This window comes from Alosa pseudoharengus, unplaced genomic scaffold, assembly GCF_046254945.1.
Source record: "Alosa pseudoharengus isolate Yale_2024_CS ecotype anadromous, Long Island Sound unplaced genomic scaffold, YU_APseudo_1.1 YU_APseudo_1.1_scf_21, whole genome shotgun sequence".
Lineage (NCBI taxonomy): Eukaryota > Metazoa > Chordata > Actinopteri > Clupeiformes > Clupeidae > Alosa > Alosa pseudoharengus.
In genome coordinates, this window is record NW_027468674.1 from 15,234,640 (window position 1) to 15,252,139 (window position 17,500).

At 38.2% G+C, this 17,500-nt stretch overlaps 2 long non-coding RNA genes across 2 annotated transcripts in view; one reads left to right on the forward strand and one right to left on the reverse strand.

Moving 5' to 3' along the window:
- The window catches only part of LOC143137708 (uncharacterized), a 626,567-nt gene that overhangs the window by 257,038 nt on the left and 352,029 nt on the right, over positions 1 to 17,500 (forward strand). The gene's annotated exons all lie outside the window — the stretch shown is intronic.
- LOC143138448 (uncharacterized) lies at positions 6,550 to 9,913 on the reverse strand. The gene is made up of 3 exons (XR_012990217.1): positions 9,840 to 9,913; positions 9,374 to 9,632; positions 6,550 to 8,003 (listed from the first exon to the last, which is right to left on the reverse strand). It is a non-coding gene; the product is annotated as an uncharacterized LOC143138448 (long non-coding RNA).

The following is a 17,500-nucleotide window of genomic DNA, read 5'->3' on the forward strand; positions in this document are numbered from 1 at the left end:
CATGAGAGATTAAAATCAAATAGCGCAATGTGGCCCAGGGGATTTGGGCTATGCTATAGCTAATGCCTTTAGAGAAGGTATGCTCCGTTTCATTCTCTTTCTCCTTCCCTCCCTCCCTCTCTCTCTCTCTGTATGTGTGTGTGTGTGTGTGTGTGTGTGTGTCTTTGGGGCTACCTGCCGCTCCGTCTTTAGAAACTCCGCGGAACATGAAATAGAACAACCGTGATCAGTGGAGGGAGCAGAAGAGGATGCGAACGTGAATGACAGGATTCTCTCCTTTCTTTACCTCCTTCATTCATTCATTCTCTCTCTCTCTCTCTCTCATTCTTTTTTGCTCTTTGATTCGTCCGAAAACCCTCACCACATCCCACCGGTATTTTAAAGCTCAGTGAACACAGAGAAGAAGAGGCCACATCCTGCTCTTTTTTCTCTCCTTTTTTGATTCTGTTGCAGTTCCTTCCTCTCTATTATTCAACTATGCACCTTTTTTATATACCGGTATATATATATATATTTTTTTTCTACTTACGCTTGCACAGCAAATCAACCATTACATTGAAAATCTGCTTTTTTTCTAGTTCTTTGATTTGTCTTGCAAGGGGCCAGGCATCTTTTCAGGAAATTGAGCTTAGTGCAGATTGCCGTGGCTTGCCAGAATTCTGTCTGAGGGAAGAAAATGTAACCAGGGCTTAGCCGAGGTAACAAAAGAGAGAAAAGAAGGAAAAAAGACAAAAAAAAACACAACAAGATGAGCAGGTTGAGTAAATCATGTGGTGCTGGGCTCCGGTTTGTGGAGGGTGTTAGCACGACAAATTTGCAAAATGCTCAGTCAAGGAAAAACACAGTCTCAGCTCATAAATCCACACAAACACACGCATACGCACGCACACACACACACATGCATACGCACACACACACACACACACACTCAGACAAACAGCCACTGTGAGAGAGACTGTGTGCAAGCAAAGCACCAATGGGGATGTCAACATCCCCCCCCCCCCCCCTAAGAACTGTCTAGGGTCATACAGTAACTCTGGCTCTTTCACCATAGTACTGTACGTCTCTTAATCAATAAATACTGCTAATAAACACATTAAAATATACAGCCAGTGTTGGGATTCTGTCCCAAAGTCATGGCCTAGGCCTAGGCATGAACTTACCATGCTTACCATGTTTTGTTCTTCTTGAATATAGTGTGGACGTCAATATCTGGAAATAGTTTTCATTTTGCTTTTAATGAAGATTTGTGTTTGTTTGTTTTTATGTTTGTGTGTTCCACTGAAGAGGACGCATGCATCACAACACCCCAGGTCTGCTTGATGGCCACTGCTGTCCCATTCATTGTTTCAGTGTGGGGAGCGATGGCTTGCGCATGCCACACCCCCTCTCCTCTCAACCAAAACAACCCCTCTGACCTGCTGATGCTGCTGCTGCTGCGGATGATGCTGATGGGGCTGTTGAGGGATTCAGGATTCTCTAGAGGATGTTTTGTGTGTGTGTGTGTGTGTGTGTTTGTGTGTGTGTGTGTGTGTGTGTGTGTGTGTGTGTGTTTGTGTGTGTGTGTGTGTGTGTGTGTGTTAGTTAATTTGAGTGTGGGCACAGTGATTCACAGTGATGTTGGATAATTCCTCCCAAGATCAAGTAAGAGGCAATATTCTTCAAATGAAGGAGAGAGAAAGAGAGAGAGAGAGAGAGAGAGAGAGAGAGAGAGAGAGAAGGGAGGGGGGTGACAGGAAATGTGAAAACATCTGAAAAGAAGAACCACTTTAAAGGGATTACCACTTAAGCTGTTTCCGTTTATATTTGTTGTATATTTATTTGGTGGATTTACTGCGTCTACACATTTACAGCCCATAAAAATGCTGCTGGCATCACTTCTCTTTTTGTACCCTTTGTGTCTGAATTATGCACAGATCATTTTAGATCCCCCAACAAATACCAATTAGAAAGCTGGAAATTCCTCCTCTCTCAGGAGCTGGAACCAAAGGCTCTGCCATGTATTATCACATAATAAAATCACACCTAAAAGAACAGGACTGCAATCTGTCCATAAATCACTTTAGCACATTTATCTCACACACTGAATGTCTGATCAACAATATACTGCATTAAACTTGTTACATTGCAATAATGTAATCACAGTACCGTGTAGGACGCTAACAAGGGCAACGTGCAAAGTCTAAAGTCTAACTTAAGATAATTCAATAATGAGGCAGATTAATTTACTGATGCCATGAGCAATATCCTAAGCACAGACGTTGGTGGGTCTGCTCAGTTGGCCCCCACACGCCTGTGTATGCATCACTTTCTCCATTGTAGCTTTAGTTCATGCACTAGACATGCATAGTGTGCCTTTGTACTTTGTCCATCATTTACATTAGAGCCGTTAGTGTGCACATGCATATTAAGACCATAAACCGTCCATAGACATTAGCTATAGTCTTATCCCCAATAATAACCTGTATCCTGGGTATGTGTAATGTATCTTAGTACACTATGGTACCATATGGGTTAATTGTCTTTGTCACATTTATGTTACACTGTATGCACATACGCAATTGGAATACACACTTATGTACACACAGTGAGATCGAATGCAACAAAAGAATATTGATTTAAAGCATGAGTGCCCATTTCTGTGTGTGTGAGCATAAGAGAGACAAACACACACAATGGTGGTCTCCATGGAGACCTGTACCGTCAGGAGATCTCCTCTCGTTTCGTTGTTGTCCTCCCATTGGAGCCTGGGGTCAAGAGGTCAAGTGTTCAGGGAGCCGTACCTCGTCCACAGGGAGCACAGCGTAATGGGACAGCACACTCAGGTCAAATGGAGCCATTTTTGACACAACCTTGGACATCGGAACAAGCGCATGTGTGTGTGTGTTTGTATGTGTGTGTGTGTATACATCTAGGTGTGTGTGTGTGCATCTAAGTGTGTTTGTATGTGTGTGTGTGTATACATATAGATGTGTGTATGTGTGTGTGTGTGTGTGTGTGTGTGTGTGTGTGTGTGTCTGTGTGCGTCTGTGTGTGAATAAGCTGGGGGTTGGCTGAAATGGTACTCTACTGTGTGTACAAATACTCCCATAATGAGCATTAATGGACAATGGCGTAACAAGGAGAAAGCTATAAATCCAGTCGGAGTGGCGGCTACCGCATGTGCTGCGACCTCGATTAGTGATCGCGAGGCATTTTAAAGCTGCGGAGACTCATTACATTCAATTACAGGCCGCTGCTAATGTTGCCACAAAATGCTGTCACTCTGGCTGAGAGCTCGAACCACTAGAAAACCTCTGAGTGGGGAGTATGAATTATTTATTTGTGTCTACCGACGTGTGTTTGGGTACTGGAATCCATAAATAAAGGGGGTTTGCGTGCACACACACACACATGCACACACACATACACACACACACACACACACAGGTACGAGTCTGATCCTTTGTCACACATGCTGGGACCTTGTCACAAAGAGTGTGTTGGGGTGTGTTATGCTGCTTTGAGACGCTGAGTTTAACCTGCACCCAGCAGAGATGATGAGAAGGAGAGAGGAGATGACAGAACTCAAGTCAGGGTGGGGGTGCGCTGTGTGTGTGTTTGGGGGGGGGGGGGGCAGGTTTTTATCCTGTCACTCAAACACACAAAGTGGGGTTAGCAGGTCTCTGTCATTGACATCTAATGTGTGTAATATAATGTTTTGTGTGTGTGTGTGTGTGTGAGTGTGTGTGTGTGTGCACGTGCAATTGTGCATAAGTGCCCTCACCTGTCAGCTGTCACTTTGTCACTGGAGGTGATGAGATTCCCTGGCCAACAGTCCCCCTCCTACCCACCTCTCCCTCTCTCTCTCTGTGCCTCACACACACTCACACACACACACACATGTTACACAGGAACATAAAGAGTCACAGATCAAGACATAGACACACACATAGAAAGGCACACAGATAAAGATACACCCCCCCACACACAAACACCATCACCATCTCCTCTATATCCCCCCTCTCCACTCCACCTCCTCCATCGCTGGTTGACAGCGGACAAAGCCATGGTGACAGCCGCTGACAGGCCTGTGATCTGGCACAGCGAGGAACCTCCACACACACACAAACACACACACACACACACACACACACACACACGTCAGTCAGTCACGCGGGGTGACATGGACTATGCCTGTCTCTCTCTCTCTCCTCGGCCCCAGAAACGCAGAACTGCAAAGCACCCTGGGATGCCCCCATCCTGAGCCTGGACGCAGTGTCACCATCTCCATCTCTCCTGCTCCGTTATCTCGTAATGAGAAACACACGTCCCCCCCAAACATCCCATCACACATTACACACACACACACACACACACACACACTACTCCCAGGAGCCTTCATCTCTAGGTTCAACTATTCCGGCTGTATAACAATAAAATAATAAACAACTGAGACACAAACAGACAGACTGCAGACAGAACACATGAGTCTGGCGGAGTCTGAAACGCTACTGGGTTGGGAGAAGAGGAGAAAAGGAGAGGAGGTGAACAGATTTGGCATGAGGGAAGAGAGGAAAGGAGAGAGACAGGGATGAGCAGAAGAGTAGGTAACACTTTATAATAACTACACACAATTCATAATTTATTAAGCCTTTGTTACTTATTAGTTAATGGTTTGTTCATCATTAGTAATGTATTGTTCATACATAATTTATCATCAGTAAAGCATTTGTTCACACAGTTATAAATGTTCATAGTAAATAAGCCTGTATCTAAAATATTTTATACATTATTGTTAATACTTAATAAATGATGCAATAATATGTTTTTGATGAAGTAATATTTCCATTATTTAACAGTTGTTACATACACATGCACTAATGATTAGTTAGGGTGAGGATACATATTTTATAAACCACTTCCTAATACTATAATTCATGATTAACTCAGGATTTACAAGTGGTTAGTTAATGATATTTTGTGAGCTCATCTAAAGTCAGGACGTTTTATGTCTTGCAAGACATTTACAAATGAGTTATAAAGTTTACATTTGCATTTATTTATTTAGCAGATACTTTCACCCAAAGCGACTTACACATGTCAATGAAATTAAAGGGCAAGGCCACATTGGTGGACGCCAGAGATTGTACCCCCAACTTTATGGGTTACTGCATGCTAACCTGGCTCCTTATCCACTATGCTACCTCTGCCCAGTGGTATTACAGCTGTCAATTCAAAATATAGATACGCATGTTTACTATGAACAAACCATTTTTAACTGTGTGTAAACATGATTTACAGATGAGAATTAATGTAGGAATAATGCTTTACAAACGCAGAATACAGCATTTAATAATAGTTGTTTAACAGATGTTTAATAAATGCTTAACAGTGTGTAGTAGAAGAAAACAGAAAATCCTGCATGGTTGTAGGTGTTTCTATCTGGGCCAAGGTAGTGTAGTGGATAAGGAGCTGGACTAGCATACAGTAGCCTGAAAAGTTGGGGGTTCGATTCCCGGCTTTCACTGTTGTGACGATGGCCTTGAATTTAATTGACATGTGTACGTCGCTTGTCTGCTAAATGAATGAATGTGAATGTAATCTTTACAACTCATTTGAAAATGTGTTGCAAGGCATAGAAAGTCCTCACTTAAGATAAGCTCACAAAATATCATTAACTAACCACCTGAGTTAATCGTGCGTTATAGTATTAGGAAGTGGTTTATAAAATATGTATCCTCACCCTAACTAATCATTAGTGCATGTGTATGTAACAACTGTTAAATAATGGAAATATTACTTCATCAACAAAATAATATTGCATCATTTATAAAGTATTAACAATAATGCATAAACATATTTTAGATATAGGCTTATTAACTATGAACAAACCATTTATAACTGTGTGTACAAATACTTTATTTATGAGAATTAACATAGGAGCAATGCTTTACAAATGATGAACAAAGCATTTTGTAATGGTTTGCAACTGGTTTGTTTATAATGGGAAAATTATTTCATTTATAAGTGGTTGTTTCATTATTTATTAAGTATAAATCATGTACTTACAGTACAAACATATTTTTTGGATAGGCATATTTACTATGAACAAACCGTTTATAACTGTGTGAACACATGCTTTACTGATGATAAATTCTGTATGAACAAGAAATTACCAATGATGAACAAACCATTAACTAATAAGTAACAAAGGCTTAATAAATGATGCATTGTGTTTAGTTATTATAAAGTGTTACCGATTATTAAGTTCCAGAAGTTCAAGAATTGTGAAGTTCAGATGAAGCAAAAATATGTCTAATGTAGATAGGACACATCATTTATTTGGTATCTTGTCATCACATTACATCTTTTGCACATTTACCCATAGGTCAGCACAGCAAGGAGAGAGAGAGAGTACAGACTGGTGCTGGACACAGTTTCTATCATTCTCTTTCAACTATACTTTTAGAGACGTTACAAAAATGCTGTTTAAACAAAGATAAAAACAACAACAACAATTCACAATATTTGTATCATAATCATAAAATTTAGAATATATACATATATATATATATATATATATATGTATTTGCACTGAAGTATTTATACAACATATATACTTGAGTGCAAGCGTCTTAATGAATTGTGTTCTGTTAGTTCTGTAGTAAGCTCGATCCCTCACAATATAATAATCATTAGTATTTATTATACAAGGCAAAACAATGCTAGCCAACACTTGCAAATACATATATTACAGTCTTAAAATACAGAGTGCAAATGATTAAACATAAATGCATTTGATCAGACTAGGAGAAAGCCACAGAGCATCATCATAGTAATAATAATAATAATCCTCATCATGATAGTGACAGAATAACAGCACAGTTTGATTAAAAAACGGCATGGAGAATTCAACTGTGCTATTGTCACAAACATTCTGAGCTTTCACGTGAAAACCGTGCATGCCTCCTTCATGTTTTTCATTGACTGACTCTACAGTAAATTCCCTCATGTCAAGATTTGCTTCTGCTTCTTTCCTGACTGTACTGATGCTCTGTCTCTGTTGCAATATGATGCCTGTTGTTGGCGCTATAGTAACTGGACTTATTTTATCCTTTTTCTTTGTAGCATCAGCACAGGACAACTTACGTTCAACTCTAACTTTCTGCATCTTAGCAGCGTGTTTGTATGCCAGACACCCTTTGTAGGCAGCACTATGCTCCTCGCCACAATTGCAACATTTAAGCTTTGTTCCTTCAGGGCATTTGCCATATGCATGATCTTCACTTCCACATCTACCACACCGCTGCTTATGTCTGCATACTACTGCAACATGGCCAAAACGGTTGCAGTTATAGCACCTTACAGGTTCGAGTGGTTTATATGGTTTATATGGCTTGACGTTATAAGTAAAATATTGTATTTCGATACATGAGGGTAAACTTTCCTCATCAAAGTCTAATATGAATGTATCTTTGTAGCGTTTAAAACGATATATTCCAAGTACTTTAGTGCCTGATACATTGTTAAATATATCTTCAATTGTAATATAATATGGAATCCCCTTTATTAATCCTAAAATTTTCCTTTTTTTCTTTCTCTCTGAAGCATCGGATTGTTTATATGGTTTATCTGATATATTTAACAATGTATCTTCATTAGTAATATAATCTGGAATCCCCATTATTAATCTTGACATTTTCCTTCTTTGCCAAGGATAACACCTGACTTTTTTTCCATCTAGTTCTTTTAATTGCAAAAGTTGATCACGTTGTTTACTATCTATACAGTTAACACACAGTCTTCCGTATTTTAATTTCTTTACATTTACATCTCCAAAAATATTGCGTAACGATTGAGATAAATGTAACAAATCTGATGAACAAGTAAAGTCAATGATTTTTATAATTATATTGTATGATTGAATTTTGTCATTTTTCTTTTTGTGTCTTCGTCTTGCCAAGGGTGACGAAGAGCGTTGGCGTTCAGTTGATTGGCTGACCAATGAGGAAGAACTGGTTCTAGGGTAAAGCACAAAGTTGACAGGGTTTTAGGATTTAAATGTCTTGAAACCCATTATATCACTTCACAAATAAGCCTTGAAGTCAGTGGACAGACAAATCACATCAGTATCAGCAGTAGGTGACCCTCCACATCAAAAACAGTTGTATGGGTTACCACAAGTTATTGTGTTTTAATGAAAGCCCATACAACAAACTTTGAAATTATTTATTTATGAAAGATATTGGCCAACATACTACTCAGACAAGTGCACTAAAAGTGTTTGATTATACATCAGAAGTCAGAGCTGCAGAAATATGCCTGTAAAGTGTACTAGCAGCATCAGTCCCGTTTCTAGATGCCACTGCTATTCATGGTTGTGTTATCTATGTTGTATGTGTTTATCCAAATTATGTTTTAAAGGTATACAAAAGGTATACAGTTTCAGGTATTTCTGGCAACTGTAGAGCTCCCCCTAAATGTAAATAGCCTAGTTCTCGTGGTTTGTTCCCCCTGTACACAATGAAAATGCTTTTGTTGTGGAGGCGAAGGATTAACAACAGGCAAAAATATATCTCCAAAGAGCTATCTACTGACAAGGTAAGGTTTCACGATTCTCACGAGATGTCTTCGGGTCGACTATTCTTGAAGTTGCATGGCTGGTTCTCTCGTTAACTATGGCTATGCTGTATGGCTATGCTAGGTGAACGATTCCCCTATTACAAGTTTGTTTAGTTTTGTAAAGGTTATATTAAGGTGAAAATCTTGCATCGTGTACCTTTGTATGTACAAATACAATATACATTATTACACGGCTCTTCACAAGGCAAGTAGAACGCTCCATTGACTTGAATGGGATTTCCCAAAGTTCTAGCGGTCATTATTTCCGAGGAAAGGACCTCTGAAAAAAATAATGACCGTTGTCAATGGCAACGGAGTTTGTGCTTCTAATTCAAGTCTTTCATATCACTATGCAAGGACTGGAACTTCATTCAAAAGTGAAAGCAGACGGTTGATCAGCTGTGTTCTAAAGAATGTTTGATTCAAGTTCAGCGTGTGTTGTTGCGAACTATTTGTTTCTCAGCCAACGCCACGATGAACGGTAACAAGTAGGCTAGGCTAAAGTCATATCGTGGGGAGTTTATTATTTCGTTTTAATAAAATGAACTCACCCGTCAAGTAAAGTGTAACCCTTATTACATACAAAATGTTCAGTTTGGATAATTTAATTTTGTACATGTACTAAATATATGTCTCTGTACAAAATTAAATTATCCAAATTAAACATTGTATACTGTAAGATTGTCCATAATATTGTTCCTCTACCTTTAAAACTAGAAAGGCATTTGGAGAGTACCAACCACAACCTGACTGGCTATGGCAATCTTACCTTTCATTATTAGTGGAACTATTCGGTTCAAGTTGTACAGTGAGGTCGACACGGCGCAGATCCGTGAGGATGTCCTTTGTTATGCGATACATGTCTTCCTCATAGCACTGCCACATCCGACGAACTATGTCAGTCACATCTGCGTTTTCCAGTTCACTATAAGGGATCGGTTCCACGTTCTTCCAGATTTTCTGCCTCAGTAAGTCCTTGAACCTTTTTAGCTCTTTTTTTGACAAGTCGTCCAGAAGTTTGTGTAGTTCTGTTAGACAATAAAAACAACACAGTCAACATAATCATTATCATAATCATCATCATCATTATTGTCATGACCAACATCTCGAGGCTACAGCTGTGAAACTTATTTCGAACAAATCAAAGCAAAATGAGAGCACATGTTAAAATATTGATGTGTTTTGTAATGACATAAAGCATATTTGCACCTATAACATTTTAATTAAAAACTTACTACTCTGGCCGGTGGCCATGGTGAAAATGGGTTATCCGTGCTCCAATCTGACCTGTCCTGGGTTAGACCAACCTATCAATGCAGTGGCAAAAGTACAGTAGAATAAACGTCATTACAGGGCAAAAGAAACACATGATCACAGCAAGCATTTTTCACATTGTGAAGTGCTAGCTAGGGTACATCGAATGCATATTATTCACTACCAGTAACAAAGAGCAAAATAGTAGTGAAAAGTCTTAAAGTGTAAAACTGTAAAATTAAACTTGTTATTCTTACCACAGGTGTTATTTCAAAATTAGTCAAATAGACAGTCAAATGAGAAGGTGTGACCAGACTTTTGACTGGTACTGTATAGTATGCCTGGCAATGAGAATATGGTCGATATGTTCGACACTCAAGACTTCCCAATTAGGATCCGTGTCCATAAAAATAAGTGTTTGTCTCATACATCCATAACTAGGTTGGGTCCAATATTTCTTAAAGTCGATACTATTGATAATCAGTGCTGTAATAGCTATTCTGAATCTCAACACACATAACACAGTGGAAATACTGAAAGATGACTGGCATATTATTCAATAAATAGTTAAATAGTAATGAATAGTGGTGCCATGTAAAAATGTAAAATTACCTTATTGCTTTATAAATTGCATGATCTCGGTCAGTTGAGGAATTGCTTGATTTACTTAAAGCGTTCACAGATATATACCGATATTTCCTGTTCAGACACTACACGTCACCCAGTTACCACCCCTGATGGATATCACGCCATTCCCGCCCCATCTTGCATCATCTGCGATCTAGCCAGAGTTACCATGGTGGATTCTTGATATAAAGTCTTAAAGTGTAAAACTGTACAATTGAACGTGTTATTCTTACCATAGGTATTATTTCGAATTAGTCAAATAGACAGTCAAATCCAGAATTTTGACTGGTACTGTATAGTATGCCTGGCAATAAGAATATGGTCGATATGTTCGACACTCAAGACTTCCCAATTAGGATCCGGGTCGATAAAAATAAGTGTTTGACTCATACATCCATAACTAGGTTGGGTTCCATATTTCTTCAGCATGAAGTGATACTCAAAGTTGATACTATATTATTGATAACCAGCGCTGTAATAGCTATTCTGAACCTCAACACAGTGGAAATACTGAAAGATGACTGGCATATTATTCAAGTTAAATAGTAATGAATAGTGGTGCCATGTAAACATGCAAAATTACCTTATTGCTTTATAAATTGCATGATCTCGGTCAGTTGAGGAATTGCTTGATCTACTTAAAGCGTTCACAGATATATACCGATATTTCCTGTTCAGACACTACACGTCACCCAGTTACCACCCCTGATGGATATCACGCCATTCCCGCCCCATCTTGCATCATTTGCGATCTAGCCAGTGTTACCATGGCGGATTCTTGATATAAAGTCTTAAAGTGTAAAACTGTAAAATTGAACATGTTATTCTTACCACAGGTATTATTTCAAAGTAGTCAAATATACAGTCTTACGTTGTTTCCGACCATGTTCTTGGATTTGTGTTCACTGCAGAAGTCTACCTGTACTTTTCTTTGTGTGTCTTGAATTGGAGTAATTTGCTGTACACTGTTTGACTTTGAAGTATGGGAACAGTAATACGGAGACGGTTGTAACTTTCCTGTCAGAAGTTACAGTCTGAAGCTACAGTGTAGTTTCAAGTTAAATGAATTATTTACCTATTTTATTACAACCTTATTGATTAGACTTAGTAGGAACAGAAGAACAAATTGTTACAGGCCTACTCATTGATTTTCAATGTAGAAGGTGGTATAATATCCTGCTGCTTCTGGTTAAATATTACGAATGGTTGGCTGGGGACAATTATAACATGCGTGTATGACGAAAAATGATCAGATCTCTTAAAATAAAAAGTGACACCTGTACCAAATATGCAACAAGAAAAAGTACAAAAAGTAACTGTCTCTACTTATAGTCTTTAAGAATACTTTGCACTTGATTCTCTCTCTCCGGTGATTATGGGGTGTGTTAGATATGTGCAGGGGTGTGGTGCATCTTTTAATCAGTGATAATTTATAATTTATAATAATTTAACCATGTGAAGTTCTCTGCAGAATAGCAGGTAGCCAGGAAAGTTGGTGACCGAGTTGAATGACATACCATTATCACGCCAACGCTAAAACTGGTTGGGCCTGAACCCACATTTGAACATGTGGCTCTTTTTCACTAATCAGAAAATTGGCTGTCCTCTGATTCTACAGACAATTAGAAATGTCCCTTGTTATGAACTTCAAGTATACCCATTTAGCACTAAGTGGGCATGCAGTTGTCAGAATAGATGAAAAGGGATCGGAAGCTGTGTACTGTACCTTCTGTACCAGGCGTTCCAGGTGTGCATCGGTAATTTTAAGAGGCTACTTTTAAATGTATTTTACAGTATCTTAAATGTATTGGATTTTTTTAAACACTGTAGGTGGCAAAGTCATGTTTTATTACATTTGCTAAGCTATAGTCGATTATAATTAAAGCATTTCATCTTTCTTTTCTTTGTTTGACACCTAATTTATTTTCATCCATAAAAACCTAAAATCATGTTTTAGACTGTTGATGAAGTCGACAGATATGAGCCTGGAGGGAGATATCTGGAGGGAGGGAGAGCCTGGAGGGAAATTGTCACTACTGCCACCACGCCACACATTCCAACTATACTTCCATTTAATTAAGGTGGATAAGATTAAAGGATACTCTTTTGATGGAGGCTCGTCTCTGCAGAATGGCCGCAGGCAGATTGTGTGTTTATGCACAGCTAAGACATATTGTTCTGTTGACAAATGTAAAACTGGTCTGACCTGAACTTATTGTGAACTGAACTAATTTCTTTCCTGGTATAATGGCAGCTAACAGAGTTTAAAGCTCAACCATACTGTGTATGATACTGTAAAGAAGTGTAACTATGTAGTTTAATAGTTAAATACTTAATATTACTAAGACTATCAGCAACTGGCATAACACTATCATACCTGATGAAGACCTGAGTGGTAGAAACGTTGTAACCTACCATTAATCTGGGAGCATACAAGGCAGTGTGCGGATATCTTTTCTTTTTTCTACGTATTTGCTACTATCCAGCACCTGTCACATTTCTATAGATGTGCGTACATTTCCACACTATGGTTCATAAAACTATCAGCTGACAGAGTAAGACCTGGGTTAACCACAGCAGAACTATCCCAGAGCTGGTGGAAGAGCAACCAAAAAAGAGATCATTAAGTTTGCAACACTGGACTGGCGCAGCCAAGAATGTGCTCTCACCGTCCAAGACATCAACGTCACTGCTCAGGTCATTGCACTGAATGGTTCACTACTTTTCGCATGAATAGTGAATAGGCATGAAGTCTGAATTCATGCATTTTTTTGTAATGCTCATGCGCTTAAGAAATATATACTTTTGCAAAAAAAGATTAAGCGTATTAGGAATAAGAACCCGTAGAGCTGGGCCTGGTGGCAGTCACTCCAGCCTTTTTACAAGTTTGCCCTTGGGGATCAATCAAAAGTCCTCCAAGATCTTCTGGCTTAGTAAGTCCTTGAATCTTTCTAGTTCATCTTCTGACAACTGGTCCAGAAGTCTGTACCTGGATGTAGTAGGGCTTTCCTCTGATAGATACACAACAAAAACAACATCATCATCATCATCATTGTCATGACCACCATCTCCAGGCTACAACTGAGAAACTTTTGCTGAGAAAATTTTGAATAAATCAAAGCAAAATGAGAGCAATATTATTTTAAAATATTGGGTGACACTTTACTCGACAGTATCGACATAAGAGTGACATGACACTGTCATGACACATGAACCCTAACTCTAAACCTAACCCTAACCCTAACTCTAACCCTAACCCTAGTCCTAACCCTAATCCTAACCCTAACTTGTTATGACAAAAACCGAATGACACTTAATGACAGAAGCATTGTCATAAACGTTTATGACTTGTTTATGACACATTCATGACTGTGTCATGTCACTCTTATGTCGATACTGTCAAGTAAAGTGTAACCCATTCGATTTTGGTGGAGTGCAGATTTATTTACAGTGCAAGAAAATGTAGTGACCCGGTAAATAGCAAACAAAAAAGACTTGACAAAAAAGAAAAACAAATTCAACCAACCGGTTTGCAATGTAAAAGTTCTTACTTCAGAGCACAACCTCACAACAAGTTGTCACATCCAAAATGCACTCTTAGACTCCTACCAAACTCTCTCTCTCACAAGACTTCTCCCTCACTGAACAGAAAACCCTGGCTTTCAATAATGCCAACCAATTAACTGAATTGGGGCATACCATTATGACTGGGGGCCATGGGCAATACATACATTGATAATTGTAGACAGACATTGGAACATGAAATGTAACAGACAGGTCCCTATTAATTACATAACATATATGTAAGGGATAATGCCCGACGAGGTGTCCATTATCAGGAATAAATGGACGACGCGAGGCGTGAACCGTCCGACGCGAAGTCCATTTATTTCTGATAATGGACGCATTGAAGGGCGTTATCCCGTTTATACCATGGTCACTTACCAAATAAATACATATGAAATCAATTATTAATACTAAATGAGTTTTAGAGCTAAAATCGTTAGTTTAGCTGTGGAATGTTGATAAGTCACAGCTGAGCGGACTAACTCAGGCGTTGTCAAGCAACGTCATAATAATTTTAAAGGTGTAGTATATCACTTTTTAAACGACACCCTTTTCAACCTAGACCATGGTATAATGCAATACCTATCATACAAACAATTATTTAAAGTGGGGATGAAAACCACCCCACACAATCGCACACATTCTATTGTCCCAATCAGTGAGTAATTACCCAATTGTTGGGAGTGAAAATGTGCGTGTGAGGGTGTTTCAGTGTTTGTGTGTGTAGGAGAAAAATAGTCAGTTTACATGTTACGGGAAGGGTCAGGTGGGTTCATGAAAAGGAAGGTTACCTTTTCAGTCTGTATGTTGCAACACTAGCAGACCTTTGTCATTATCAAATGAAGCTTTGGTGAACCACTGAAAGACAGCAGTGTGAAGCTAGCGACACTAATGAAAAAAATCCAATATGGCCACCACAGGTAGATTTTTCAACATAAAAGTCCTTACCCAAACCAGTATGTAACCAAAAATACTGGTTTACTTAAGGACTTTTATGTTGAAAATTGTATGTGTGGCAGCCATCATTTTTATCAGCTAGTGTAGCTAGCTTCACACGGCAGTGATTCAGCGGTTTACCAAAGCTTCATTTGCCCATCACGTCCATACGTCCATACAAAGCTATCTTACTTTGATCTGTTGATGAAGTTGACAGATATAAAGAGCTTGGAGTGAAATTGCCACCCTGTCACACATTCCAACCGCAAATACTTCCATTAAGGGGGGTAAGATTAATGGAATCCTTTTTTGAGGATCAGCAGAATGGCCTCCGGGCAGGTTGTGTGTTTATGCACAGCTAAGACATATTGTTCTCACAAATGTAAAACTAGTCTAACCTGAAGTTATGGTGACACTCATTTCTTCAAGGCAAGACGACAGAGTTTAAAGCTCATCCGTACTGTGTATAATACCATAAAGACAAGTGTAATTAGCTTGGGGTAACTACAACACCAGTTTTTGGTAACACTTTATAATAACTACACACAATTCATCATTTATTAAGCCTTTGTTACTTATTAGTTAATGGTTTGTTCATCATTAGTCATTTCTAATTTATCATCAGTAAAGCATTTGTTCACACATTTATAAATAGTTTGTTCATAGTAAATAAGTTTATATCTTAAATATGTTTATACATTATTGTTAATACTTAATAAATGATGCAATAATATGTTTTTGATTAAGTAATATTTCCATTATTTAACAGTTGTTACATACACATGCACTAATGATTAGTTAGGGTGAGGATACATATTTTATAAACCACTTCCTAATACTATAACTAATAATTAACTCAGAAGTTACAAGTGGTTAGTTAATGATATTTTGTGAGCTCATCTAAAGTGAGGACGTTTTATGCCTTGCAACACATTTACAAATGAGTAATAAAGTTTACACTTGCATTTATTCATTTAGCCGACACTTTGACCCAAAGCGACTTACACATGTCAATGAAATTAAAGGGCAAGGCCACATTGGTGAACGCCGGGGTTTGAACCCCCAACTTTATGGGTTACTGCATGTTAACCCACCTCCATATCCACTACACTACCTCTGTCCAGTGGTATTACAACCGTCAATTCAAAAATATAATATAGATATGCGTGTTTACTATGAACAAACCATTTTTAACTGTGTGTAAACATGATTTACAGATGAGAATTAATGTAGGAACAATGCTTTACAAATGAAGAATACAGCATTTAATAATAGTTTACTGATGTTTAATAACAGTGTGTAGTAGGAGAAAACAGAACTCTTGCATAGTTGTAGGGTTTTCTATCTGGGCCAAGGTAGTGTAGTGGATAAGGAGCTGGACTAGCATGCAGTAGCCTGAAAAGTTGGGGGTTCGATTCCCAGCTTTCACTGTTATGTCAATGGCCTTCAATTTAAATGACATGTGTACGTCGCTTGTCTGCTAAATCAATGAATGTGAATGTAGTCTTTACAACTCATTTGAAAATGTGTTGCAAGGCATAGAAAGTCCTCACTTTAGATAAGCTCACAAAATATCATTAACTAACCACTTGTAACCCCTGAGTTAATCATGAATTATAGTATTAGGAAGTGGTTTATAAAATATGTACTCTCACCCTAACTAATCATTAGTGCATGTGTATATTGCATAATTTATTAAGTATTAACAATAATTCATAAACATATTTTAGATATAGGCTTATTTACTATGAACAATCCATTTATAACTGTGTGTACAAATACTTTATTTATGAGAATTAACATAGGAACAATGCTTTACAAATGATGAACAAAGCATTTTGTAATAGTTTGCAACTGGTTTATAATAAGAACATGATTTCATTATAAGTGGTTGTTTCATTACTTATTAAGTATAAATCATGTACTTACAAACATATTTTTTGGATAGGCTTATTTACTATGAACAAACCATTTATAATTGTGTGAACAAATGCTTTACTGATGATAAATTATGTATGAACAAGAAATTACTAATGATGAACAAACCATTAACTAATAAGTAACAAAGGCTTAATAAATTATTAATTGTGTGTAGTTATTATAAAGTGTTACCCAGTTTTTAACTGCTAGATTAAAAAAATTAGATTGTGTGTGTTATCATCCTGTTATAATGCAGGGATGTATACACACATCCAGAAACGCAAATGTATAAGCACATATATGTCCACAAACAAACAAACAAATTTTGGAATTTCAGCAATCACTGAGCAACCGAGGATAGACCCTGTAAGTAGTATAGTATAGTATAGTATAGTATATACTCTTTTGATTCCGTGAGAATAATTTAGTCTCTGCATTTATCCCAATCCGTAAATTAGTGAAACACACTCAGCACACAGTGAATACACAGTGAGGTGAAGCACACACTAATCCTGACGCAGTGAGCTGCCTGCTACAGCGGCGCTTGGGGAGCAGTGAGGGGTTAGGTGCCTTGCTCAAGGGCACATCAGCC